This window comes from Neopsephotus bourkii, unplaced genomic scaffold (assembly GCF_033783945.1).
Source record: "Neopsephotus bourkii isolate Nb327-2 ecotype Australia unplaced genomic scaffold, CSIRO-AGI_Nbou_v1 NB_272, whole genome shotgun sequence".
NCBI lineage: Eukaryota > Metazoa > Chordata > Aves > Psittaciformes > Psittacidae > Neopsephotus > Neopsephotus bourkii.
The window spans coordinates 3,581,708-3,608,167 of record NW_026900781.1 but is presented as its reverse complement, the minus strand read 5'-3'; the positions used below and the strand labels follow the sequence as shown (position 1 = coordinate 3,608,167).

General features: G+C 39.5%; 1 protein-coding gene across 5 annotated transcripts in view; it reads left to right on the top strand.

The window, feature by feature from the left end:
- The window catches only part of LOC133208492 (uncharacterized), a 276,640-nt gene that overhangs the window by 191,157 nt on the left and 59,023 nt on the right, over positions 1-26,460 (top strand). The window contains exon 1 of one of the 5 annotated variants that reach the window (XR_009724389.1): positions 12,197-12,228. The exons of the other annotated variants lie outside the window; for them this stretch is intronic. The gene's annotated coding sequence lies outside the window, so the exon portion shown is untranslated. Of the gene's footprint in view, positions 1-12,196; positions 12,229-26,460 lie in introns of those variants that run through there. 5 annotated transcript variants of the gene reach the window in all.

Below are 26,460 nucleotides of genomic sequence, written 5' to 3'. Positions count from 1 at the left end.
TTTTAAGCAAACTTGATTGTTGATAACTGTAACTGACATACAGACAGATCAGAAGATGATAATTCCCATTTATTTTAATTTAGTCATTCAGAAGTGCAATGGGTTTTTCCCTTTTTGTAGTGACGTATCTTATTATGTCTGCTTCTGTCTTTTTACACTGTATTGCCCGCAATCTGCTTTCTCCAACCCAGAATACTGAATGGAAAGACTCAGTGTAGTTGTAATCTACCCATTAGCCTACTTTAATCTCCCCATTGCCAAGGTTTTAAAAAAGAGGCTGATGTTTTGTTGATTATGGAGTGGAGGAGTGTATGCATGTATATGTACGTATATGATTTGTAGGCTTCAGTGTGGTCTATTCATATATGCAAAGTGCAAATTCAGTCATTTGGAGGTCAGAGTTAGAGGATGACTGGGTGGGGGCTGATTTTTTTTCAGCATCCTTTGGTGTTCGCTCCACTCTGTGGCTGTTGTGGAGCAATGTAGAGTTTAATGGGAGATGATGTCTGCTTTTTTCTGTAGCAGACTGAACATGGCCTTTCACAGTGCACTTGTTTTCGCAGATGTGACCAAACAGCCTGATCAGGGGCTCTATACCAGCCTGTTGTTTCAGCTGAGTTGTGTCTTTGCACTCAAATTATTTCAGGTATGTCCCTTAATCAATTAAAAGGTATAATCTCTCCAAAGAAATCTCCTCTTTCCTCAGATAGTTGCTTACTCAGATGATTTCTCATTTTAAAACCCCAGTAAGACTTTCTTTTGATGCTATTCTCTTTCTTTCCCTTGTGCAGGGGTAAGTCAGCTTCATTATAGAGTCAGAGTAGCTGGGCAGTTTCTTAGCTGTGGATAAACAGTGGGACCTTTGAGCTGAACCATTCCAGATGACCTAGGATGAATCAGGCTGCATTCCTAGCAAGGGCACCCCTCTTTCTAAGCAGATGAAAAGCCAGTTTTTAAGCACACCCGCCTGTAACATGCTTTGGGGGAGATGTTTTTCAGTGTTGTTTTTTGCTTTCTTGAGAATATAGCATAAGGTTAGCAAAATATTTAAACTGTAACATAGTCACAGGCTGAGTGCACAAAGTTTATTTAAGGGAGGAGAGCACTATTTATGGAAGGCATGTGGTTTACTTCCCCCCTCTCCCAAAGTGGGAATTTTTTTGGGGGTTTGGCATGCTTTGCAGTACAGTTCGTGAAAGGAAGAGAGGGAGGTTTCTGAAAACTTTCCCTACGTTCATGTCCACTTTCTCACCCTAGGTGTAAAATTTATTGATTACTGTATTTTGTGCATTCATATTTTATCTGCTAGGGTTTGAGCAGTATTATTAACCTTTCCTTTTACAGTCAAACGATGCAGTTTTCTCCCCTTTATAGTAGTGATACGCTGATAATCTGAATTAAGTGCAAATTGTGGATGCCGATTAGGAGCAAAATGAGAAAAAGACATTATAGCTCTTGCAAGTGCTTCATTATACTAAACTGCCAATTATAAAGTTCATTTCATTGCATTTAAAGTGAAATGTTTAAAGGAAGTGTGGATAGCTGGAAAGGTTGCCACACTGCTTAAAAAAAGATTATATGATGATATGAGATACTTGGTTGTCATTGTGTCAATTATGGCTCGTCAGGCAACACTAGTTTTTGATGTCTGGCATTTGTGAAAGACAGTTACATGAGAATGCTAAAAAGCCCTGAAAAATGTTTGTTAGTTGCAGTCTTGAGTAAGATATTCAGCTCTGGCAGAGGGCCTTTAGGGTCCAGTATTGGTAAGACAGGAACATTTTTTTAGTACTCAAGAAAATGTATCAGTTCTTTACCGGATCCTGGGGCAGTCTGCAATGGCCAGCCCAAAAATGGGACTTGAAGAACAGCAACTTTCTGTGCAGAATACAGGATCACAAGCTTTTGTACAAAGTACGACATGCCCTAAATTTGGAAAGCCCTGCTTGCCTCCAAAAGATGTCTCAAGCCCATTGAGAACAGCTGTGCCTTTTTAGCTGTTTGAGGAACATGGCTAGCTCTCCGCAGGAGTGAGGCAGGGAAGTGGTGGAACTGAGGGACAGTGCACTGTTGGTTTTCTGCCCTTCTATGAGCTTAGGAAATGAGTAGCTATCAGATACTATGCCCATGCTGGAGGTTTGACAGCCTTAGATTTTTGTTCAAACCATTAAGCGCTTTCATCTACAAAAATCACTTTCTTTTTAAAAGGAAAACATTAAAACAAACTATTTTTTTTTTCCTAATGACTTTTGATCCAAGAGCTTTCAGAGTGCTTAGCCTTGCAAGGTCAGATTTTATATACATTTTTTTTCAAATTACTTTACAAAATCACAGGATGTTTCTGTGGTGAGCATACATCTGTTCTGGCTTTCGCTGAGCTTAGGAAATCGGTCAGGAATTAAAGCTCTGGCTTTGTGGTTCTGAGGAAAGCCCTTAAGAAACTCTTAGACATGAGAGGGTAAAGAGGGGTCACTGGAAGTACTGTTTGACTATATATAAATTGTCTGTCTTGTGTGTTTGTATGTGCAACTATACTCTATAGACCTTACATATATGTATCAGCTGTTGAAACTGGTAATCTTCAATGCTTGCTTAGACAGGATAGATTGTTGCAGGAATAAAAGCTAGCCATAGGAAAACATTAAAAGTAACTGCCTTTACACAGCAGTGGTAACTCCTGTGCCTTAAGCTTACCTTTATGTCCTAAGCTCAGCTCTATTGTTTTGTGTATTTCTGTGAAAAAACCATATATGGTATGTGCACTTACTGTGTGGTTGCATTGCCATGGAAACCAGCACCAAACCTCATTCCCACATCATGCCTGGCTATGGATGGATGGAGGTCATGCGCTGGCATCTGCTGTGTGCTGCCCTCAGGTCTTTTTCAAGCTCTCCTAAGAGGGAGGTAGTGAGAAAAGGGATGGTGGCTTGCAGAAGAGAAAAAGGAGACAAAGTGCACAGGGAGTGAAACTGCCAAGAAAGCATGAACCATCAACCATTTTGCCCTACTCCCAGATATTACTGTTTTGCTGTAGTTAGATAATTTTCCTTTTTTGATCTCAGAACAATAGTGCAAATGAGTAATGACTGTAATATTAGTGGGAGGTTCTTGGGTCATTTCTTATTCCATCACCCTGGGTCTCAGTGGGTCGCTATGCAGGATCTCTGGGTGAGTGAGGCACACACTGAAGGAGCAGGGCCTGAAGCACAGAGGGTGGAGATCTTTGACATAGAGATTAAACCTGGAAAAAATTTCTATAGTTTTTCCTATAACGTTTCTTTTTTTCTTAATAAAAGCTAAAATGTTCAAAGCTTACGGGAAAAAAAATCAAGCTCAAGAGATGTGAAATAAAATCCAGCCTTTGGGGTAAATGGAATTCCACTGTACTTGTCCTTCCCTTCCTGGTAGGAATATTATAGCAGGTTTACCAAATGTGAAGCTTTTTCTTTGCAGCAGAGCAGGAGGGCAAAAGAATAATGGAATGGGAGGAGACACGGTTGGCTTTTTTCTTCTCCAAAACATGTTTTTCCTTTCCTTTGGCATAAGCAACTTCTTCCATCTTTCCCTAAGCCCCTTATTTGTTAGACCAGTGGGTGGCCTTTAGACAACCTCATAACAATGTGGCCTTTCGTTATCCTAAAACATTAATTTCCAGGCATGCTGTGTAGGCAGCCTACATTCATGGTGTGCATAATTGTTAATGTCTTGTGTGCCCAGGTTACGTAGAGTGACTATTGCTTTCTGTCCCCCCTCTCCTTTCCCCCACTCCCTCTCTGAGACCTCTGTGTGTGCTGAGATGCAGTGCAGCTGGGAGAGCCCTCTGGCCCTCAAATATTGCCTTCATATGAAGGAGGCAAATCACATTTACAGCTGCTATAAAAAGGTCTGGTTTCTTTGTTGGGGGTAGTGCTGAGTGTGTTTAACTGGCGAAAGGTTAGCACAGCTAAAGGACTAGAAATCTGAATATGGTACAAACCATGGATAATACGCCAAATCAGTGCACTTTTAAAGGTACTTCTTACTCTCCCTACCTCCTGCCATCTTTCTTGAGGTTGCTGAATTGAAGCAAACTGACTGGTAAGATGGACACATTAAGAAAATCTTTGCTATGCATTTGTTTCTCTTCCTTCTGTCTTCCAAGCAACCTGTGGAGCTTGTGGGCAGTGTGTCATAGAGTCAAAATATTTTGAGCACTAAGCCACTTCTCTGGGAGTTGGTATTTATCTGTAACTACATGTACTTAATCTCAAAGTGCTGTAAATTTCAGATACATTGTATTATATAAAAACACTTTCAAATCTGGGACCTGCACTAGCACACTTAAACTTTATCCCTGAGTGGGGCTAGCTGTAGTCAGGCAGTTGTTTAACAACTTGCCAAAGGAAACTTGAGCGCCAGTGCAAGGTGAAGCCCTGAGCTGGCTGGGGTGCTGCTCTGTGGCTGCTGCTGCATCCTTGCTGTATGTTTCCCTCCAGCAACCCTGCTCCAGGCCTTTTCCTCTGGGGGATATGTAAAGGACACAAATCATGGAAGCAGAAATGGGACAAGTGAAGCTTGTGCTGCTTGTGCTGTTCTTCGGCAAGGAAACTGATGTTTTCACAAGGCTTTGTGCTCGGTCTGTTTGAAGTCAGGTATAAGGTGCTCATGGTCATGCTCATAACTGGGATCTCTGGCAGTGTCATTTTAAATCCTTTACCTCTGTGAGAAATAAGATACATGCTACTCCTTTATATCAGCATCCTTGGATGCTTCTGATATGGATGCAGCATTGACACATGTACCTTGCTGTACCCCTTCGTGTCTCTTCTGCTTGCCCTCAGTTGTGTCAGTAATGGTAATACTAGGGTGATGACAGTCCTGCAAGATTCCTGGTTGTGTGTTTATGTCAAAGCTACCCATAATTATCCTCCCCCCAACCCCTGATCCCAGGCAGCAGGGTGAGATCATTGCCATGAAATCACTAAACTGTAATACTGTGTGGGTCAGGCTCCAGGATATTCAAGCTTCATGTGGCTTATTGTCATGTACGTGTGCAATTTCTAACTGGGTCTTCATGGGGTGGTGCCCTAAAAATGAGTTGCTGTCATTTTCTCTTTGATTAGTCTCCCCTATAACTGGCACAAAGTCTTCCCTTGAGGCTTTTCCTTATGTGTTTTGTTAATGTATATCTTTTTCTGAATTGTAAGCTTATTTTCCTGTATAAGTCCTAGGGGAAGAAAAAAAAAAAGACTGACAAAGATTAAATACTCCCTCTAAACATGAGGCTGACAACATTCAAGTTTTAAAGAAAAGAAATAGTCTGAAAGTCAACCTTGTTTCTGGTCTTTTCTTGCAGCTTTTAAAATGTCACTGCCAAGAGAAATGACCGCAGTGGTGAATGAAGCTATGGAAAAAATTGAGCTCAAATCTCTTTTTATGTTGTTGTTGTTATAGTACCTAGTCCCCTCTTCTGAAAATGTAAGCCAAGGAAATGTGTGCACTGAAGTTCAGAAATAAACACCAGGACTCCTTTTAGCATTAAAGTACTTGCAATATAAAAAGATTACCTTGATAGACATGCTTTGTTCATGACATGAATTGGTAAAATTTGGCATGGCTCTGAAAGAGGCCTTCTGCCAGTCTTTCCCCATATTCTTAGCTCATGCCTTTGCATAATGATGTGATCCATGGTGGGCAGGAATAATTCACCCTAACATGAATAATGGTAGCATTTGTGGTCAACTGGTCATGACATTCTCACTTGAGCATTTCTCTTTGGGAACTGTGTCTTCAAGTCATGAGACTCACAGTAATGTCAAGAGCAAGAGCAGCACAAGCACAGACTGGGTGAGGGAGAAAAGAGCCGCTTGTTTTACAGGGTCCACTGTAGAGGGGAAAAAAGAGGAAACAAAAAAAGTCTTGCTTGAAATACTGGTGTCTTCACAATCATCTCTTTGTGACACTCCCTCCACCCCCAAGTACTTCTGTGTTTAAATCCATTTCTGTGCACAAAATCCACTGAAGTCTCAGTGACAGGAAAAATAATCAGCCAGGAAGGAGCTGAGGGGAGTAGAAAATAACTGGGAAAGAATCAAGGTGGGAAGAATTTATCTGAGGCCTAAAACAAGCAATAGCAAAAAAGATCAGATGCTTTTAAATGTGTTCGAATCAGGCATGTTACCCCAGATTTGGATCTTCCTGGTCAAAGGAAGAAGTGGAATATGATAAGCTTGGGGATCATTTTTAAATAGGGGTGTGATGTAAGCATTGTCATGGTAGAAACTTCTAGCATGCCTCATCTATGTCTATTGTTTCCAAGTCTTAGGTATTGAGTATCTTTGAAGGTTAAATTTATAGCGATAAATTATTCATTGCTAAGTAGAAAAGGATGAGTGAAAAATGCAGGCTCCCCCACTGAAACTTAAAAAGGCAAAGATGCCTCCGTGGGTACATACTTGTGGTAGTTGCATATAGGAATAGTCTGGACACTACAGTTCTGATTAAAGGCGATTTTAAAGTACTGTGGTCATGCTGATTAGATGTGTAGGATGCAACTGCTTTGTGTTGAAACAAAAAAATGTGTTTACAGGAAGACGAATAAATGGGAAAAGAGTATCTGTGGTTCAAGGGAGAAGAATTATTAATGTTCTGATGACTTTTGCAAACTGAAAGTCTGGGAAGTTAGTTGTCTAAGAAAACCACAAGTACTCAGGCTTGGTTTAAACTCAGGCTCTCAAAATTTGTTTGAATGTGCGAGTAGAAATCCAAATATTGTGGTGATAGAAGAGCTGACACTCTTTTCATCCTTTAGATGTCATTTACAGGACATGGGAGATGGTTGAAGAACCAGAACGCTACACTGTCATTCTGTAGTGTAAAATACTACTTAAAATCATTAAGAACAAGAAACTTGATTTACAGGTTTAAATAAAGTGACACCAAGAGAACATGTGTCACCTTGTCATGTGTTATTTGATTCTGCCAATGCACCCAAAGTAACTCCATTCTGTAAAAGGACAAAAGAATACCATGTCAAATATTACAGTCTTCTGATGTGTCCTAATTAGTTCTGATTTTGTAGAAGTTTTTTTTTTGAACAGAAATTATTCTAAACAGCAATGGCCTTATTCAAGATGTCACAATTAAGCTAACACAGAGCATGTTAAAATGGTACAGTTTGCGTTGAAGTCTGACTAATTTACAGCTGAAAGGGTTGAAGCTAACCTTGTGCACCAGAGGTATGTTAAGAATTATTAAAAATGGAGACTCCAGAATTTGATCCACGGTTTTCAGAACACTTTGGAAAAGTATTTCCACACAGTGCATGCCCAGACTTTTTTTTTTTTTAACTATCCTTTACATTTTATCTATATTGTGTAAGAATTTGTAACCAGAACCTATAGACCAATTACCCATGCAAAATAAGCAGGAATGTTAGCTAGGGCAGAAGAAGTAATAACCAGCTTAAACTGCTAAAATATTTTCTTTCATTTGTATGACAACTGTATATAAAAGTTCCAGCTGAAAGTGGAGCCCATGTTGTTTGATACTGTATAAAAGCAGAGTACAGCATATGGAGAGAGAGTGCACACAGTAAAAATCTGACCTGAGAAAGTTGTATGAAAAATTTTAGGAAAGAGCAGAAGGAATAGTGGTGATAAATCAATCTTGCTACAGTTAAAATCATATGGAGGATTGCTTAAATTCCTCTGATTTTGCTTTTTATTCAAGGAAAAGTGTGTAAGAAATGTGATTTTAAGCTGAAGTAACCTAAAGGAGCTGCATTTATTTCAAGATTCTTTTACTTTAAGGTACTGTAATACAGCAGTGTCTGAAAAGAATTTCATTCAATCACAGCCTACAAATAGCAAATATTCCCTTGACAGACACCATCAAAGTCTTTATTGGCACCATGTCTTTTTTGAAGCAGACAGTTTTGCTTCTCAGAGTAATATCTGTAATGTTGCACAGTAATATTTGCATGCCCAAAATGGGTAACTGAACACTTGGGACAAATTTAGAGCTGTTATAGAGGCTTTGAATTCTCTGAAGTCAAATGATTTGCATATGCCTACATCATGGAAAAGTGTAATCTCTTCAGCATTACAAGGTTAGGCTGCTGAAGATAGTAAGGTGACTTGGAAATGCATTTCCTAATTGTAGCATTCCTTTTCCACTAAACATGTGGCTTTGATCAATTATTTACTTACCCTCAAACAGATCTACACTTTTGAAAACTTTTCTTTGTTCAGTTAGTACTCAAACTACACGTCCTTGGTATCAGCTTCTGCAGAAACTGTCTGCAGTTCCATGCAGTTCCATGCAGCTCCAAAAGATGAAACAGCATGAAGGAAACAATCATAGTGTCTGAATTTTTTTATCTTCTTTTATTATGTGAATGTTCACTGCATTAGAATATCCTTGCCAACAATCCCTCTGCAGGTATCGAATGTCTCAGCTTTGTTTCGCTGCTTAAGCAGCTGTAAAAGACATTTTATGGCCTTGTATATTCTTCCACCATAAAACTTATCATTTAAGTAAATCACTTCAGTATTAGTTTATAGACAACCCTAAAACGAAGAGGGTTAAAAAAAAAAAAAAAAAACAGAAAAGAAAAAGAGAAAAGAAAAGTAAGATAAAAGTCACTAGCAGCCTGGTATGCACAGGAATTGGTACATTTGGAGCAAGAAGCAACCTCTACTGCAGTATTTGTTGGGGGGGCTTATTCCATGGGTAATGCAGCAGTCCATGTGCCCTGCCGCAGAAGACCAGCTGTCTGCTGTGTGTTACTAGAGCTGCTTGCCAGCAGGCATGGCTCATTAGGAGCCTAGTTGCAGGATATAACATCTTTGCAGTCAATTAACAATGCTGCTCTTTAAAAACGTCCAGATCCTTCCTGATTCAGCAAAGCACTTCAATATATGTTCAAAGTTAAATGCTTGATTAAAGTTTGGTGTAATAAAGATGTGAGGTCTTGCGCTTGAGGTTAAACAGGCAAGAGCATTCCCAAATCAGGGCCTGACATGTTACCGTTCTTAGAGGTTTCCTGGAATCTTGAATATCCTGAAATACTGACTTTGCTGATTTCCAAGCTGAATATAACTTACAACTGAAAACCAAAACCAAATCACGTTACTGTGACGCATGTAGGAAAGACTTCTAAAGTCTGTTCCCTGGTCATCACTGATGCTTGTCTAGTCAAAGAAATTCTAGCAGACTGTTTACATTTTCATAACCTTAACATAAATAAATTAAAATAAATTACACAACTGTAGTTTTTTCGAACTGGAGTTAAAAAACCAACCAACCAAACCCCAACAGTATCCATGCTCTCCCAGCCCCCCGCCAAAAAAAATAAAGGCAACTCAAAATCACCCCAGAAATGGGTTTATTCTTTGTAGGAAGAAGCAATAAGAGTAATTGAATTGTTATACACCTCCTGACTGTAATATTTCTCAGTGTACAAGGTGATATTTTGTAGCTTGCTTCCTGTGGTCAAGTAAAGATGTATTAGAATCAAAATCAAAGTTTTTTCCTTGGTATTTTATGTAACAAGATGTGCAGTTTCCCACGCTTGTTTTGTGCTTATATCAACTTGCTTATTGTAATGCCCTACTGATAAATCATTCCAGTATTTAGTAGGAAAATGTCTTTGATCCAGTTCAGTGGGTTAACAGTGGAATCAAAGCTATTCTCTCACCGAGTGAGAGTTACTTCTAAGCGTAACCACTGTGGGTCTAAACACCTGGCTATGAGAGCTAAACTTGGCATTTTCTGTAATAGTATATTGAACTGTGATAGCTCACTGCTTCATCTTCTATCATATCTGAGCTTACATTCCCACTAATACAGTGCAAAACTGCAGCTGACTGCAACACTGTAGACTCAAACCCCAAATAATCTTTAAACGCAATTTGTTGTAAGTGATCAGTCGGTGAACCATGCAATGAACAGTTTCAATCTTCCTCTTACTCTGTTCTGTTAGAGAACAAGCTGAGATAAGTTTTGTGGTATCTAAGATACCTTGCTTGTATGTTTTTAAGGTTTTTTTTTCAGTCTGAATTAGAAGTGTTATTTGTTTTTTATTTACTTTTTGACCTGAAACTTAAAACCTAGGTAGCCAAACTCAATGTGTTCCTTGTACACAGAGACCGTCTAGAAGTAGCTGGAATTCAGTCACAGCCTTCAAGGTGGGCATAGGACCTCTCATCAAAGTGCTGGGATGTCACACATCCCCATACGGCTGGCATCGTTTGCTCTGACGGCCTCTGGGAGTGGGGTAGTGGCCTCTGGTAGCCCAAATGGTAAAGCAGGCATCAGAGCCCAGGGGTCTGTCTCCGGTTTTCACTCTCAGATTCACTAGATCTGTTCTGGGGTAAGGCTCTGATGCTTCTTAGATTGCTGTGTGTCAGATATGTTAGAGAAATTTTGGATTTAGTTGGTGTAATGCTTGAACACCGCAGGGATGCAGGTGCTGGAAGCAATGAAATCTAGAGAGCTGGGTCAAACTCTGCTACAAGGTCAGCCCCCAGATTCCAGTCTTACAGCCCACCAGAAAGCCACACAAAAGTTCAGTGAGAGTCCTGCCTTTCTAAGCTTTGTCCCAAATTTCCGTGTATTTCAGATGAAGCATTATGGGTTCAGTGAGGCAAACTTCTTTAGATAAAAGCATCCACAGCAAAATGCCCATCCCCTCTGAGACACAGGGGTGAGCCTGAAGTTGGAGGCAGCATCAGAAAACAAGCTAACTTTGGAACAGTTTGGACCACATGTGAATTTTGTCACTGATCAAATATAAATAATCCTGCTCAGACCTTAACAGCTGAGGTGAAGCCGAGCTTTTCAAAAGATTGAACTTGGATTACAGTTTTATGGCTATCTCTAAAATATTTTATTGCTGCTTTATGACACTAAAGTGTACATTATGTGGCTGTAAAGGCTAGCAGTGTGAAGGTTTTACCCTTTGCTTATGTACAAAACATAAAGAATGCCCTTCTATTTTTAGGGAATATATACATATATATATATTAAAGTACAGCCTAGGAAGGCATGCGTATTAGTAAGAAAAACCTTACTCAGTATTTTATTTTATTTTTTTAAGTTTGGGTACTTTATTAGTTGGCAGTGTGTGTCCATTGATGTAGGTCAAGCAATTAAAGGAGGGGAGACTAAGTACGTGTTGTATGTACGTAAATGGTGCTAGAATGTAGATAGCGTGTGTAACACTATGGATTGGAGAGGAAATGTCTTCTATTAGATGAATTAATGGAGAAAAATATCTTTTGTAAGCACAAGCCCATTCTTAGGTCTGAAACAAAACTTGCATATTTTGTGCATGTATGGAATGAATTGGTTTATACTATGTGTGTGCTCACACATACACACCTGCTCAAATGCAGTTCTATAGATGGAACAACAGTCACAATATTGACTCATTTGCATTAAAATCACATGGCTGTGTTCTCCATTTTTACAACAGGAATGGTAACAAATGAAAATGTTTGGTCTCTTGTTATATTTTTAAATCTAACTTAAAAATATGTAATTCAAGAAATGTGGTATATTTTGGAGTCAAGGGGATTAAAGATCAATTCCCTTTGGTTGTGTCTTCATTAGGATTCATCAGTAGCTTAACCTGGCCTTTATCTCTTGCATTTTGTATCCTTCAGATTTTGCTCTCATCCTGTATTTAGATGACTCACCATCATTTCCTGCCACTATCTCATGCTGAGTGACCATGGGCAGGAAAATTGTTTTCATCTACTCCTTTTAATGAACGTTCCTGTTCCAGTAGACTCACTTAGATCAATTCTTTCACAAGCTATGAAACAATTATTTTATATCTGTGAACTCCATGTTATTTTCCTGCCCCCACCCTTGGCATAAATGTCCTTTCCAGTCTTTGGGAAAAATGCTGGTTTATGGTGGGATGAAACTGATGTGTTAAGTGTCATTCCTATCTCTAGGACTGGAAGGACTGGGGTGGTACACGAGTGGCTATGGTGGTGTGATATATGTATTTTTAGTGGTCTTTAATTATTATGGTTCATATTTCCTATAGGTAAAGTCTTTATTCTCCTATGAGATGCAAGCGGACCACTCTACCAGCTGTCAAGGCAAATATTGCTGTGTAGCCTTTGCTGTCAGCAACATCCTCAGTATCTGGTGATGGGGTGCCTTGGAAGGATAGCACAGAACAAGCTTAATACTACATCATACAAGCTTCATACTCCTCAGGATCTCTGTGCTGTAAGTACACTGTATAAGGTTGTGTGTCTACAGCCTGACATTTCCAAGTTGGTTAACTAGGGGTGTTTTGACTTAACGGAAAATTTATTGAGATGTTGATGGTTTTATGCTTTTTAGGTGGATGAAACTTTGCATCAGGATCAAATAAATATGAAAGGTGCTTTTATATTGATTTATTTGTCCCTGTGATCAGCAGAGATTTCCATGATTGTTAAGAGGAAGGGACATTTTTCCTGTAGCGCAATTACAAGCATGCTGGAAACAGCACAAAGACTGTAACTGACAGGCAGTGTCTGACGAAATCCATTCTTTTGCTGCTGTGCCTAACAAGAAAATGAGGAGATGCTTTTGGTTATTTTGAAGATATAATCCCTAGGATGTCTAATATATCTAGTGGTATCTTTGAATATATATAGAGAGAGGGATGTTGAAATAAAGACATGTATAGAGGTGTATGTTTTCCAGCTGTAAGAGAGATGTGTCTGCAACCTAACTGCACTCACTATAGCCGAAATAAACACTTTTGGGAAGAATTTAGCTGAATGGTTATTTTTGGTCTGGCAAAGAGGAAACCGACTGAGTGGCTGTCATTACTCTGATGCTGATTACTGGAATTGACCAGTTTAAAGGCAATTTGCTAACTCTGTTTAAAAACAAAATTGGTCTTTCTGGATACAGCTGTGATTTGGACAGGGAGGGGCTCTAAACCACATTTATGTTTATTTTTTTTTTTATTTCTTCAAAATAAATATATATTGTTTTAAAAAAGAAAAGTTTCCTAGCAGAAAACATTATCTGAACCCCACATGCTGTGGGATTTAGGGAATTAACAGGATAATTCAGACATACAATCCTCACATTCATTCCCACTCCTGAGAATTTTCCTTAAGGAATAAACTTCTTTCCTGCACTTGGTCAGAAACAAAACTAAACCCTCTTTTTTTTTCCTTTTTCCTTTTTTTTTTTCCTTTTCCTTTTCTTTTTTTCTTTTTTCTTTTTTCTTTTTCTTTTTCTTTTGACTGGAAAGCAAAACAACGAATAAATCTAACATTAAGCTCTGGTGTCCACACTGTGTAGTTCACTATCATCTCAGGATATGAGCAGTGTGGCTTCAGCAGGCATTCACAGCACTCCTCCCTGTGAGCTTTTGGCTGATATGTTGTCTGATTGCTCTTTCCCTTTCCTCTCCCCTGCTACTTATGGTGACATGTGCCAGCAGGGGCTAAAGGGTGATTCAAAGTGTTCCCTTTTAATATTTTTCTTTTTAGGGTGTGGGACAGAAGGCACTGAGAGCAGTGCCATGTGTATTGGTTTGCATCTCTGTGAGAAGACAGACCATGGCACTGCCTGAACTCTGCCCCCTGAGTAACAGAAAGTTGTGATCTTGCAGCCCTGCTGCTCTCTTGATGTAACTGGTTTCCTTTTCCTTTATGGGGGGAAGGTGATATAATCTGCAGTGACTCTCTTTCTGCAGCAGGAATTAAAAGTAATCAGAACACGCAAAATTCCCAAGATGCGTACAAAGAATCAGTTATGACTGATTGGTTTCACACCCTTTCCCCTTTTGTTGCTCCTTATCAAAACCAAACAAACTCAAACAAAATATATCCTTTCATTTATACAGGGAATAAAGCAAGTCAGCAAGGCTTGGTGCTTGTCCATACTGTTGTTTAGTTTAAATGCACACATGCATGTGTATTTTCTTGCTTTTCTCCCTCTTCTCCATGCTTCCCATGGTCCTCCTGCCAATTTAACGATTCCTCTGACATAATCTTTAAGATTTTTAAATCTATATTCTGACATCCTTCCTTCTCCTTCCCCCCCCGCCCCCCCCAATTTTTCCTCAGCAACTTCATCCATTCCCTTGGTTCCTCTTTTGCTCCTTGAATTGGGAAACATCTCTTAGCTTAGTCTTGTATTATCTGATCCCCAGTTGAATCAAGTAGTATTAAGCTACCTGGAGATATTTTGGGATTTATCTGTCTAGATATAGATTTTTTTTTTTTCTCCTAATTCCATTATTTTCATTGTTAGGGTCCCCTGTCAAATTCAGGTCATGCTGGTTATCTGTCTTACCTGTTTCTCCTCCATCTTAGTTCACAGAATCTCTGTGGGTTTCTCCTAAAATTCACCTGTGTTCATTTGATTGTTCCAATCCTATTTCACAGCATTCTTGTTCTTTTTTTACTGTGTCTTCAGTTTGGGCATAATTTCAAACTGGCACAATTTTACTAAGTACCTTGCAGGATTTTCCTTTTTACTGGTTCAGTTCTAGGCACCTAGATTCACAGCTGTGCTACTGCATTCTAAAAACAAATCCAGCCTGATAGGAGGATCAAAGGGGCTGCCTGCAGTATCTTGCCTTTCACCATGTTCCTGATTCCATTGCTACACTAAATGCTGCCAACATCCTTGTCTCTAAGGCACTTCTGTAGTCCTGTGTCTCTCCTCCCTTTCCTCTAGCTGATGTTTTGCCAGAGTGTAAGTCCACATCCAGCTGTGTTTTTATTACACACAGAGATGGAAACTCTGCCCCATCATTCCTTGTCATTCTTCACCTTCCTTTTGTTTTGTCTTAAATATATTTAAGGGGAAACCAGAGGAGGAATGGAAAAGGAAGGAAGGGTTCGGTCTAGACTTCCAAAGCAATTTCCTTTTCCCTATAGAGCACAGCTCATTTCCTTCCAGAGCAGTGTGGCTAGGAAGTTGCACATTTCTTCTCAGTGCTGACTTTCCTGAAATTTGTTGAGTCAAAGCACAGCTACTAGGAGTGGTCCAGAGGACTGTAACATGAGTGTGTGTGTGCTTCCCTTTCTCACTGCTGAACAGAGCAACAAACAGAAATTAACGTGCAAAGGAGAGCGAGGTCTAGATAAGCAGCCACAGGGTGGAAATGTTGAAAGAAAATAGACAAATATCCATAGACACACCTGTGCTTGGATGTTCCTTCGTCGTGGGGCCTCACAGGGCTTATTTTTGCCGTAAATATCTTGAGGACAGAAAATTGAGCACTGTGGAGATTGATGATTTGCCTGAGAGTTAATTACAAGGTATAGCTTTAAAAAAGAAAATAGTAGTAGTTAATTGTTGTAACTTGAACTCTTCATACATTGCATTAAGCTAAATACAGGAGAGGTTTGGGTGTTTTGTGTGGTGTTTTCTTTTTTTTCTCTTTAAAATGTATTTCCATTTGCTGGTTTTGAATAGTATCCCATTTAGTGCTGTTGCATCCACTCTTACCAAGTTTCTATGCTTGTTTTAAATCAAATTAATAAATTGTTTTAAGTAAAATTAAAACCAGAAAGGGTAGTGTAGTCCTGACGGAGCAACTTTCCTCCTGTGAGTTCAAGATACTTTGCTTAAATTTTTCATGTGAATTAAACTCATTTTGGAGAGGAAGTGATCCTATTCTGTCAGCTCCATGGAGTTTCTGATTTAGTTGGTGCCTTTGGGACTGTGCGAAGACATGAACAGGAAGATGAGCTTGAAATCTGACTATGTGCTTGATTTCATCCCCTCGGTTTGGCTTCTGCTTAGCAAGACAAATGACATGGTGTTGTATTGTCCTTCCACCAGTAATTGCATGTTCGTGTCTGAATAACTGATACTTCTTTCTGAGTCTGAAAATGCTTATAACTGATTTCTTGTGTTAATTATCAGAAAAGAGATGATAACACTTTAGAGGAGTACTTCCAAAGTACTAGTTATTGAACTTCCCCAGGAGCTTGAGTTGGTTGATCTTTCTTTCAGTAGAGGAATAGGTGAGGAAACTGCCTTTACATTTCATCTCAAAAATGGAAGTTCAGCAAACTTGATAGGCAGAGAAGATTTAAAAGATCTCCTGCTTCTCAGATCCTTTGCCTTGAATTCCCAACTGCAGAAAACCCTTCTGCTATTAGCCACAAGGTAAAACACCACAGTGTTTGCTCATCTCCTGCTTGATGGCTTTTTTTCATGTGAAGGAAAACACCTGGCTCAGAAAAACATTATGTACAGGTAGGCAAGCTGTCAGGGAATGATTACTACACCCACTTGTTCATCCTGTACTGGATAGTGCACTGAAATTTGGGAGCTGCTGTCTGGCATGGGAGTCTTTGTCAGGACAAGAAAAAGACACTACAATGTATAACGTAAAAATCCTGTTAGTGCTGCAATATACAGACCTTTTTTGTGAGGGTAGGGGATGATGCTTCTTGCTTGCTTCAGCCAGATTACAGCTGGCTATTCTGGTAGAGGGAGGTACAGCTTTTCCATTTGTGGAGGTACCTCTGGAGTGAACAGATGTGTAGCTGGTAGCTAAAGGTGCTGGAGTTATTATAATCATTATAAACCATCCAGCTGTGTTTGACTAGTTGGCTCAAGTTTTTGACAGCTGTGGTTAGCAGGGAAATCTCTGCTCTTTTAAAGGGAGTTCTGGCAGTGCCAGGTATTCAAGATGAAATGAAGGTGGTAGGAAGTAAGATGGCTGTGATATTTCTGTTGATATTATCTGCCCATTAAGTGATCACTGTGGGCTTTTTTCCTTCCTGAAATATGTAACTGCGGTTTGACTATTTTTTTTTTTATTTTTTTTTTCTGTTTGCTGTCTATAGTAGGTGCTAAGGTTGTGTTTAGTAGATTAGGTGAGAGAGGTAAAGATGCTGCTTTCTAAAGAGGGAGAATGGATACACAACAAATAAAAGTTATTTAGAAAATGTCACTTTTGTAGCTGTGATCATGGTGGGATGACAGTCATGGATCCCATGGCTGGGAGCTTTTAATTCTCAAAACAATGTTCATGCAATCTGACCAAGAGGAGAAACTGCAATCATAGGTAATATTTTCACCCTGCCAGGGGAAGACAGGCCTGTATCCCGTGTTTTCAAGTAATTTTTCATCTAATGATTCCAAATATGCACTCTACTGGTACTTGGGGAAGGGGGGAGGGGTTGTCTGACCTTTACGATTCAAATTGAGGTTGTGAGTGGTTTTGTACATGTAGTAGCTCAGTCTTGTAGGAAGCAGGGCAGTTCCAGAGAAAAGCCAGTTGTATTCCTGGAAGGCTAGGATTTAAAGCAGTGCTATGCTAAATGCTGAATGAGGCAGATCAAAATAAATGGAGACACAGGTGGAAATTAAAAAAATGAAAAAAACCTCCTAGGTATCTAGTTTTGCTGCCTGTCATCTGGTAGGCGTGCAGAGCCTGAGCTGTGTCCTCGGGTCTGTCAATGGCATGTTGTATGGCCTTAAGAAAGTAACTGCACCTCAAAGTCCCTGAGGTCCTGTATTTGTGAAATAGGGATGATCATAGAATAGTTAGGGTTGGAAAGGACCTTAAGAGTATCTATTTTCAACCCCCCTATCATGGGCAGGGACACTTCACACTAGACCATGCCGCCCAAGGCTCTGTTCAACCTGGTTTGAACACCGCCAGGGATGGAGCATTCACAACTTCTTTGGGCAACCCATTCCAGTGCCTCACCTCCTTCACAGTAAAGAACTTCTTCCTTATATTTAATCTGAACTTACCCTGTTTAAGTTTTAAACCCTTTCACACTTGTTCTATTGCTACAGTCCCTAACGATGAGTCCCTCTCCAGCATCCTTGTAGGCCCCTTTCAAATACTGGAAGGCTGCTATGATGTCTCCAAGGAGCCTTCTCTGCTCCAGGCTGGACAACTTCAATGTTCCTAGCCTGTCTTTGTGTGGGAGGTACACCAGCCCCCTTATGCTTGACTTCCTTGTGTCCCTTCTCTGGACTTGCTCCAATAGTTCCATGTCCTTCTTATGTTGAGTGTACCAGAACTACATGCAGGACAACAAGCAAGGTACATTGAGTTCTAGGGATGAAAAGGTGCGGTATAAAATTTGAGGTTTATCACTGATAATAATATGATTATTGATTTATTCTTACTGTAATTTTTGTATCAGACATAATTACTATTTTTCTGTGAACGGTGTAAGGTGCATAAAGGTAAAAAAATATGATTTATTTGAAGGTATTGTTTGGAAGCAACCATAAAGATTTAAAGTTCTTTGCTTTGTCCTGGTATATAGCATAGTCCATATAGCAGTAAAGTCTTTTCATATCAGTGTATTTCAGCAGAATTTTTTAGTACCTTCCCAGTAAAAAGTACCTTCCCAAAAAAACACACTCAAGAAAGAAATCAGCATTTGGTATTTTTGAAATTGTCTTGTATTTGTAAAACAAGATGGAAGAGGCTAGATCTGTTCACAAAGTACTGTGTTATTCCACCTGCTTCCAACCAGTTTAGTGACAGTGATGAGTTATCACATTTCTATCAAGGAAGAAATAAAAAAGTGCTAGTCAAAAATAATGTAAGAGAAGGCTTGGAGTTTCCTAAATGCTTGCAGGGGGAATGTTTTCTGTCTGAATCTTCATGAGGTGGATGAAGACTTCCTGACTTGATTCTTCCTAACTTTAACTAAACATTTAATAGGTGCTGCAGAAAAAGTGTGACTGGAGAACTATAATGCTTCTTAGAAAATAGCTTTCTGAGATGTGGCACTGTCCAATTTGTGCCACCCTGGTAGCCCTGCTAAAGCAGCTCAGAGCAAATTGCTCCATCACAAATGCATAAAATGGGTCGAGGATGGATTATAAAGTTATGTCTCCCACATAATTAAATTCTTTTTCCTCTTTCCTAACCTACTGCCTTTTATATCAGAAACATTACTGGATATACACCTGGGAAATTAGCAGAATGTTTGTTTTACTTCTTTTCAAAGTATTTTCATGGTTTTAGGTGACTGACTTATGTTCGTTGGCCCTTGTGTAAGAGACTGTGAAAGCTATTTCCTTTTTCCTTAATTAGAGCATGTGGAATATCAGGTTTCTGAGCAGTGAATTTCCTCTCAGGAGATAGATGAGCATATGTGGTAGGAGTCATTGTTTTTGTAGACTTAAGAAGTTGGTCTTTCTGTATTTTGCATATACTTTCTTAAAAAAAACTTGAATCTTTCATACAAACAGAAGTAACAGTCTTGAGTCAACATAGCTTCAGTAGAGGTACAGCTAGACCTCTGTTTTTATGCTGGTATTTTCCTGCATGACTTTATTTGTGGTGTTGGAGAAAGGAAAGAAAAGGGGAGAGCTGTTTCCCTCTCTTTGCTCATGTCCTGGTTTTTAAGGTCATGTGGTTTTATATCTGCTGTTTTGTGTGGGTGGGCAGGTATGAGTCTTGGTCTGACTTCTTGTGCAGTGTCAGGGGGAAGTTCAGGTCGGTGCGCTGCCAGGGCCTGCCCACATCCTTCACCCACACAGCCCCATGAAGCAGTTGCACATCAATCAGGGAAAACCCTCAACTCTTCTCACCGTTGGAGCAGGTGTCTGAGCTCACAATGACATCAGATGAATGTCACGTTACCATGGGGCACCCACCAGCTCACAGTGCATGTTCTGTGCACAACAGGTCTACCCCCAAAGTAAATTACAGTCTGATGCAAACCATACAGCTCTAGACTCAGACCACCAGTGCACATCCTTTCTTCTCACAGATGCTCTGGGGTAGAGTGGAGTGAAAGAAGAGTGAAAAGAATAGTTGTGCAAAAAATTGAAGATGTCTGTACAAAACTCCCTGCCTACTCTTATGCTTTTAAAATTGTCAAGTAATTACAAGTATTATAAAGGAGGAAGGGAAGTCCAAGGCTGTATCCAGCAAAAGCAAAGCTGGCTGTATCAGTTATGACCCAAGAAATGGGGAGTTCTTGAAGCACAGACAGATGCTATGCTGTAGGGAAAAGTTCTTGCAAAACTACTGCTTTCATGTCCATTTAGTAGTGTTGTCTCTTTTTTTTTTTTTTCTTTTTAAGCATGATTACTGTACCTTGTTTTCTTTCCTTGAAAGTTGAACCCAGAATAAACACAGTCTACCCAAACCTCTTTATTTTGATGTGTTAGAGTTTGCAGTATACCAACACTTATCTGTAAATAAACTCTATGAAATGAAAGTACTCTGTGCATCCCAAGGGGAGCTGTTGGCTTTTTTCAGGTCCTCTGTAATGGAGTGTGGGATAAACTCTGTCCCTCTGTGCCCAGGCAAGTGTGGAAAGGCATCACTGTCTTAATTTGCCCCTGGTAATTCAGCAGAGTGGCTCTGGGTTGTATGAGTACATGTGAGAGAGGAATTTTGTGTCAGCTTCTGCCCGAATATATGTGTACATATATTTATTTTGCTACATGAATGTAGAATACTGGAACAAGTTATTCTTGGGTTATATGATAGTGGGTAGGTGCCTCCACTCCTAGACATGATCTTAGGTGGCAGTGTGATGTCTCCACCATTTGGGGGTGTTCAATAGCTCCAGGAATGGAATAATTATATTTCTATATAACAAGTGTATGAAGAAATTCAGATAATTTAACTTTTAAATGAAATGGCTTATCCAATTATTTTATCTTTACATGTAAGCAAAAAAAAAACATGCTCAAAAAAAGTGGTGTTAATAGTTACAGAAATCCTTTCTAAGAAAAAAAAAAAAAGGCACTTTTTCATCCACTAAAATATTGGAGCCTTCCTGATTCAGTGTATTCACAGGCATGTAGAAATTATAGGGTTAGGGCCTAGTTGGGAACATATTCCCATTATATTGCCATGCCAACTGTGTTCATGCTGCTCTGTTTCACCTACAGATAACAATAGGCAGAGGTGCTTATAACCCAGGAAAGGAGGTGGCTTCAGTTTTGCTGTGCACAGTTCTCAGATGCAGTAAAGCAGTCCTGACTCTTAAAAGATATTTCCAGCTTTGAAACACTGTTCTGTTTGGTGATGAAAGGTGATGACTTAGCAAGTGTATAATCGAATTAGTTTACGTAGATAATGAGACCATCTTTAGCTATGTTACATAACTTCTTGCAGGTGCAACTCCTGCAAAAGGGATCTGAGTCTTTCTGCTTTAGGATGTAAACTCATCACCACCAAAGAGTTGAGAAGAATCTTCCTGCAGGGAAAAGTCTCCTCTTCCCTCACCACACCCCTTTTCTTTTTTTTTACCAATAGCCTTTCTTGAAAACAAACTAGATCAGCTGCTTCAGTGTTACCTTTTTTTTTTGCCTTTCCTACAGAAGTTGTTCCCAGCTTGTTTCATGGTCAGGAGCCACACGGATAGTGGTGGCCCTGCTTTAAGGTTCAGGAGCTGGTTTCCATGTCCTTCGATAATATTGCACGGATGCTGATCCAGAGGCTGAAGCACAGGAGAATAGCCATGTCATGGTCATGGAGGGATCGCAACACTCTTGGCTTTACCAGCTCTGTTTTGCTATTTTATCATACAAATGAACGTGCTCTCCTAATCAGGTTTTCACACTGTGTGAGTGGAACAACTGGTACAGATGGCAGGAGAAGTGAAGTGGGGTGGGGAGTGAGGGAGAAGAAAAGAGAAGAAAACTATTTGTCAGGCTTGATAGTGTTAATGAAAACATAAAGAAAGGAGGAAAGCAATGTTTGTAGAGCAAAGAGTGACCTTACAAATGTGACCCCTTTTTTTCCCAAGGGCTTTTGACTTTGAAACCAAAGCTGGTTTTAATGTTCACCAGGTGCCATCAGGGTGTTTCTGTTCCCTCTTAAGGAAGGGAATTAGCCTTATAGTTTCAGCATCTGCACTTCAGTGAACTTCAGTGGCAGGGTGTATTCTTGTTCAGAACATAACCTTTGAGGTTCAAAGGCCATGAGTAGCTCAGTAATTAATTCTGTTACTTCCACAGGAGGTGATCAACACAGACCTGTACTTCATACAAGTTTTGCCACAGGTTTTTTCAGTCCTGTCGTTGCTCAAACAAGGTCCACCTGAGCTTCTCTGTACATACAGGCAGAGCAACCAAAACCTTTTCAGAAGCAGCACAGAAGCAACGCTGGCTGCAAGATTATGCCTCATGCTAAAACAATACTTTAAACATTGTAGTTTGGCAGCTGATATTATAGTTCAACTTCTTGGAAGAAGTGAGATGTTATTTTGCTCAAGATATATGGCTATTTGTACCCTGTTGTTATAAAAAAACTGTTGGTACTTCTCATCTTCTTCCTGGCTGCTTCCTCTCCATGGGTAATTGTGTGACTGATACTACCTAGGTATCTCAACCTTGCTTGTGACCTGAGTGCCGCACATAGATTTTAGCTGTTTCAGATTACTGTCCTGTCCTGCAGAAGATGGATTTATAAGAAAGTTGTATATTGTCAGCCAGAGGAAATTACTGACTGATTGGTGGGGTCTTTGCTTTCCCCACCTCTCTCCCCTTTCCTCTGAGAGGCCCAAGAGCCAGCCATTCCTGCATGGTTCCCCCTTCCTTTTGTGAGACTCAGGAGATTCAAGCAGCTCATCTAATCCCTCTGTGTACAGGCTGTTGGAGTGAGTCCAGAGGAGAGCCACAATGATGCTCAGAGGGTTGGAGCACCTCTTCTATGAAGGTAGGCTGAGAGAGTTGGGGCTGTTCAGCCTGGAGAAAAGGCTTCAGGGAGACCTTAGATAAGCTTCCAGTGCCTAAAGGGGCCAGCAAGAAAGCTGGAGAGGGGCTTTTTATGAGGCCTTTTAGTGATAGGACAAGCAAAGACGTCTTTAAACAGACAGAGGAAAGATTTAGATTACATGTAGTAGGAAGAAGTTCTCCCCTGTGAGCGTGGTAAGGCACTGTCACAGGTTGCTCAGGGAAGTTGTGTCTGCCCCATCCCTGGAAGTGTTCAAGGCGAGGTTGGATGGGGCTTTGAGCAGCCTGGTCTAGTGGAGAGTACCCTTGCCCATGGCAGGGGGTTTAGAACTATATGGTCTTTGAGGTCCCTTCCGACCCAAACCATTCTATGATTTGGGATGCTATTGTGCACTAAAGATTCAAGACTGCATGATGATAATGCTGTTAATAATTATGTTTCATAACGTGGCACAAAATGCAGTTTGTCTTCATACTGTAGTAACACTTCTTACTTAGAGTAGAAAATGACTGCATTATATTTGTATCCAGAGGAATCATGTTATTAATTAGTAAATAATGACATGATGAAATTGAAGCATAGTGGCTTTTCTTTTTCAGTCTTACTTTGAGGAATGTATGCTATAAAAGCATATGCACATATAAATAGCTGTCCCTGTGTCCCTAAATACTTAGGCAAACATGTTGCAGTATAATTACATTCTAATGACAATGACATTTTTATAATCGAAAAGCTGTCCAAGGATAGCAAGGAGTATAGCAATAAAAAACTACCTTTATGAGTTTAAAATAGGCTATTGGAAGCATACTTTTATATACTGTATTAATATTTTGTTAGCATTAAAACATGTTTGGAACTTGTATGGAAAGTTTCTAACACAGGACAAAATTGAGGTACCTTTTTGTTTTACTTCATGTTAGGATAAAAAGCTTGCAGTTGATGAGTTGGATTTACCAATACTACAAACATTGCTGTGGGTTTTGGGGCCGATTATAATCACTAGGGTGGCTGAACTGTATTAAACCCCAGAAAATCTCAACAAGCCTTGTAAATGATTTGTTGAAGTTCTCTAAGAGGATTGTAGAATAAAGGTATCTGAGTGCATTCACACATGTGGGGAAACCTGAGTGCATATGTGCATTCCTGGGTCCTAGTCTAATTTCACGTAATAGTACATGAGCTAAGCCTGAATTACTGTAAAGCACGTGTTGACTTGGACAGTGCCTTCTGAATCAATTCAGAGCCCTTACTAGTATAAGGGCACTTCTGCTGAAGAATGTGGACCTTCTTTAGTTGCACTGAGTGATTGTTAAGAATGCTTCACCAGTGGAGACTGGATAATAGAGCCTGGAAGAGGATGTTTCAAAGTTGATTTGAATGGATAAGAACACCCAGTCCCTTTTGGAAATGTTGACATTATTTTTCTTTTTGTATGTAAGTTGTTTTTCATGTAGTTAAAACGAGTATTTTAGTATTTCTGAAGTTTTCTGTAGTTCATGTTCAATACCAATTTCTGGAAAGTTCATGAGAAGCTGCAAAAATAACAGAAGACTAGCACTGCAGGAGAAAGCTGCCTCAATATTCAGAGTTGGAAGGGTCTTCTGCTGCATTCCCAAATTTAACCTTCAACTTTACTTTACATAGCAAAGTTCTGATTATATTGTGTAATGAACATCTTTTTTTTTTTCCATGAAGAAAAATATATTTTGTTGCAGTAGAAAGAAAGAAATATTCTGAAGTGTTTCCACTGTGGCACAGCTAGAAAAAATAAAAGCTAGAAAACAATTCTCATTATTTGAATTAAAAAAACATCAAATAATTAAAATATACACACAGGGAATAATTTTTCTGAAACTTCAGTAGTGCTTATAGTTTTCAATTGTATCAGTTATTGGTGATGAATCTTTCTACACTCATGTGAGTGAAGAGAGGAATACTTACACTGAGAAGGCATGAAGTCCTGGATGTATTTTGCCTGGTTGTTTTTATGTTTCTTTTACTGTTCTTGCAAATCTCAATAGCTGCAAATGAACCTGCAAGGTTATGAAGACCTGAGTAACCCAATGAGTTCATGAGTTTCAAATATTACACCCATAGTTTTCTATGTATTTGTTTCATGTCATAAAGTGGATATGAATTGCCAGTGAATGCTACAGTAGGTGAAGCTTACATCATTAATTATGATGGAGATATTTTTAATATCTATTTAATATATATAAATATATTTTAAGAGGTATTGTGGTTTTCTGTGCACATATCTGGTATGAAAGCGTTACAAACAACATCTCTTTCTCTTGTTCTACAGCTATCCTCAAATAAAAAGCATAATAGGAGAGAGTGCTAGTCATTATTATTTATTAAAGTCAGCATGTTTACTACATTTGCCCATTTGTCCATGTTAGCAATTCACAATTCACTTCTAGGGACAACCTACTTCCTAAACAGTAATTCCACCTACAGTTTTAAGTGTGAGAAAGAAGATATTGGGTTAGATGTAACTAAATTTCAAAACCCAGAACAGTTGCTCATTTTAGTGACTGCTTCCTTGGAAAGTTCCTTTAATGTGGGATGTTAAGATACAGGGAAGTGTAAATGATGACCCTGGGGACGTGAGAAGACAGGCATGGTACTGCAGTGGTTACAGAAGAGACAGGTGATGTGGGAGATGACAAAGCTCTTGGGGAGATATCCATGCCACAGTTGCTGTGTTCCAGGTGCAGCATCTTAAAAAAATAAATAAATAATCTGAAACTCCTTTTGATAATTCCTTAAAAAAAAAAAAAAGAAAAAAATGTCGATGAAGACCAGAATGATTAATGATATTTTTTTTCTTTTTAAAGTTGGCTATTGACCTGTAAGTTCTTACAGCGGGGAGACAAAAAAAGGCTTGGATAGTGAAATGTCAGCATGCCTTCGTCTAGAGAGTGCTGATGGGCTTAGATGGAATAATGTTGTAATATGCCACATGAGGAAGAGGTAGAGTAGATGGGTGCATCTGCTGGCAATCTTTTTAATTTGGAGCCACCTGAATGCAGTAAGTAGCTGAATAATAACCTGATCCCCATATGGCTTCCGTTCCTTCCGAGTAATAGCGTGCGGGAGGGGGAATGAAAAAAAGGCTACTTTTAGCTCTGGCTTCTGTTTGCCTCTTTGTGAGCCTGAGAATGTTTCCTGTCTGCTTGGTGATGGGGAATGTAACCAAAACAGACATCAGTCAGTGACATTTCTTATGCCTGGCTTTCTGCATTGGGTTTTCTTTACCACCTTAGAGATGTTGCAACATGCATGAAGGGGGAAGGAGGTCAGATCTTTAGCATGCTTTGTAGCTAACTCACTGTAATATTTTCCCTTGTTGGCTTCTCAGCGTACATTGTACTGTATCTATAATACATTTCCCAATAATAACTCCTTGCAATCCAGTATTGCAAAAAGCAGGTGAATATTGTTCTTTAAAATACTTGTAGTTTTGGGAGTGGCATATTTTGACATAAGGAGTTTCACTTTGGTCTAGAATTTATACACAGACTTACTACTTATTTTTCTCATTCTTGCTTTTTTATCTCCTCATACTTTCCTTCCTTTCTGTGTTCTCCTGTTTCCTCTTTAAATTACAGATATGAGGGCACAATCATTTTCATTGAAAAGGGCTTCACTTTTGGGGATAATCTAGAGCCATTTCAAGAAAGGTCAGCAAGTTCACAAGGGTGTTGTTGAAGATGGGATTATATGAAATGTGGCTTTAGGAAAAACAAAACAAAACAAAATCAGGAGCCCTCAGCACCCTGCAGTCTTGAGATGAATAGTACTTGGGA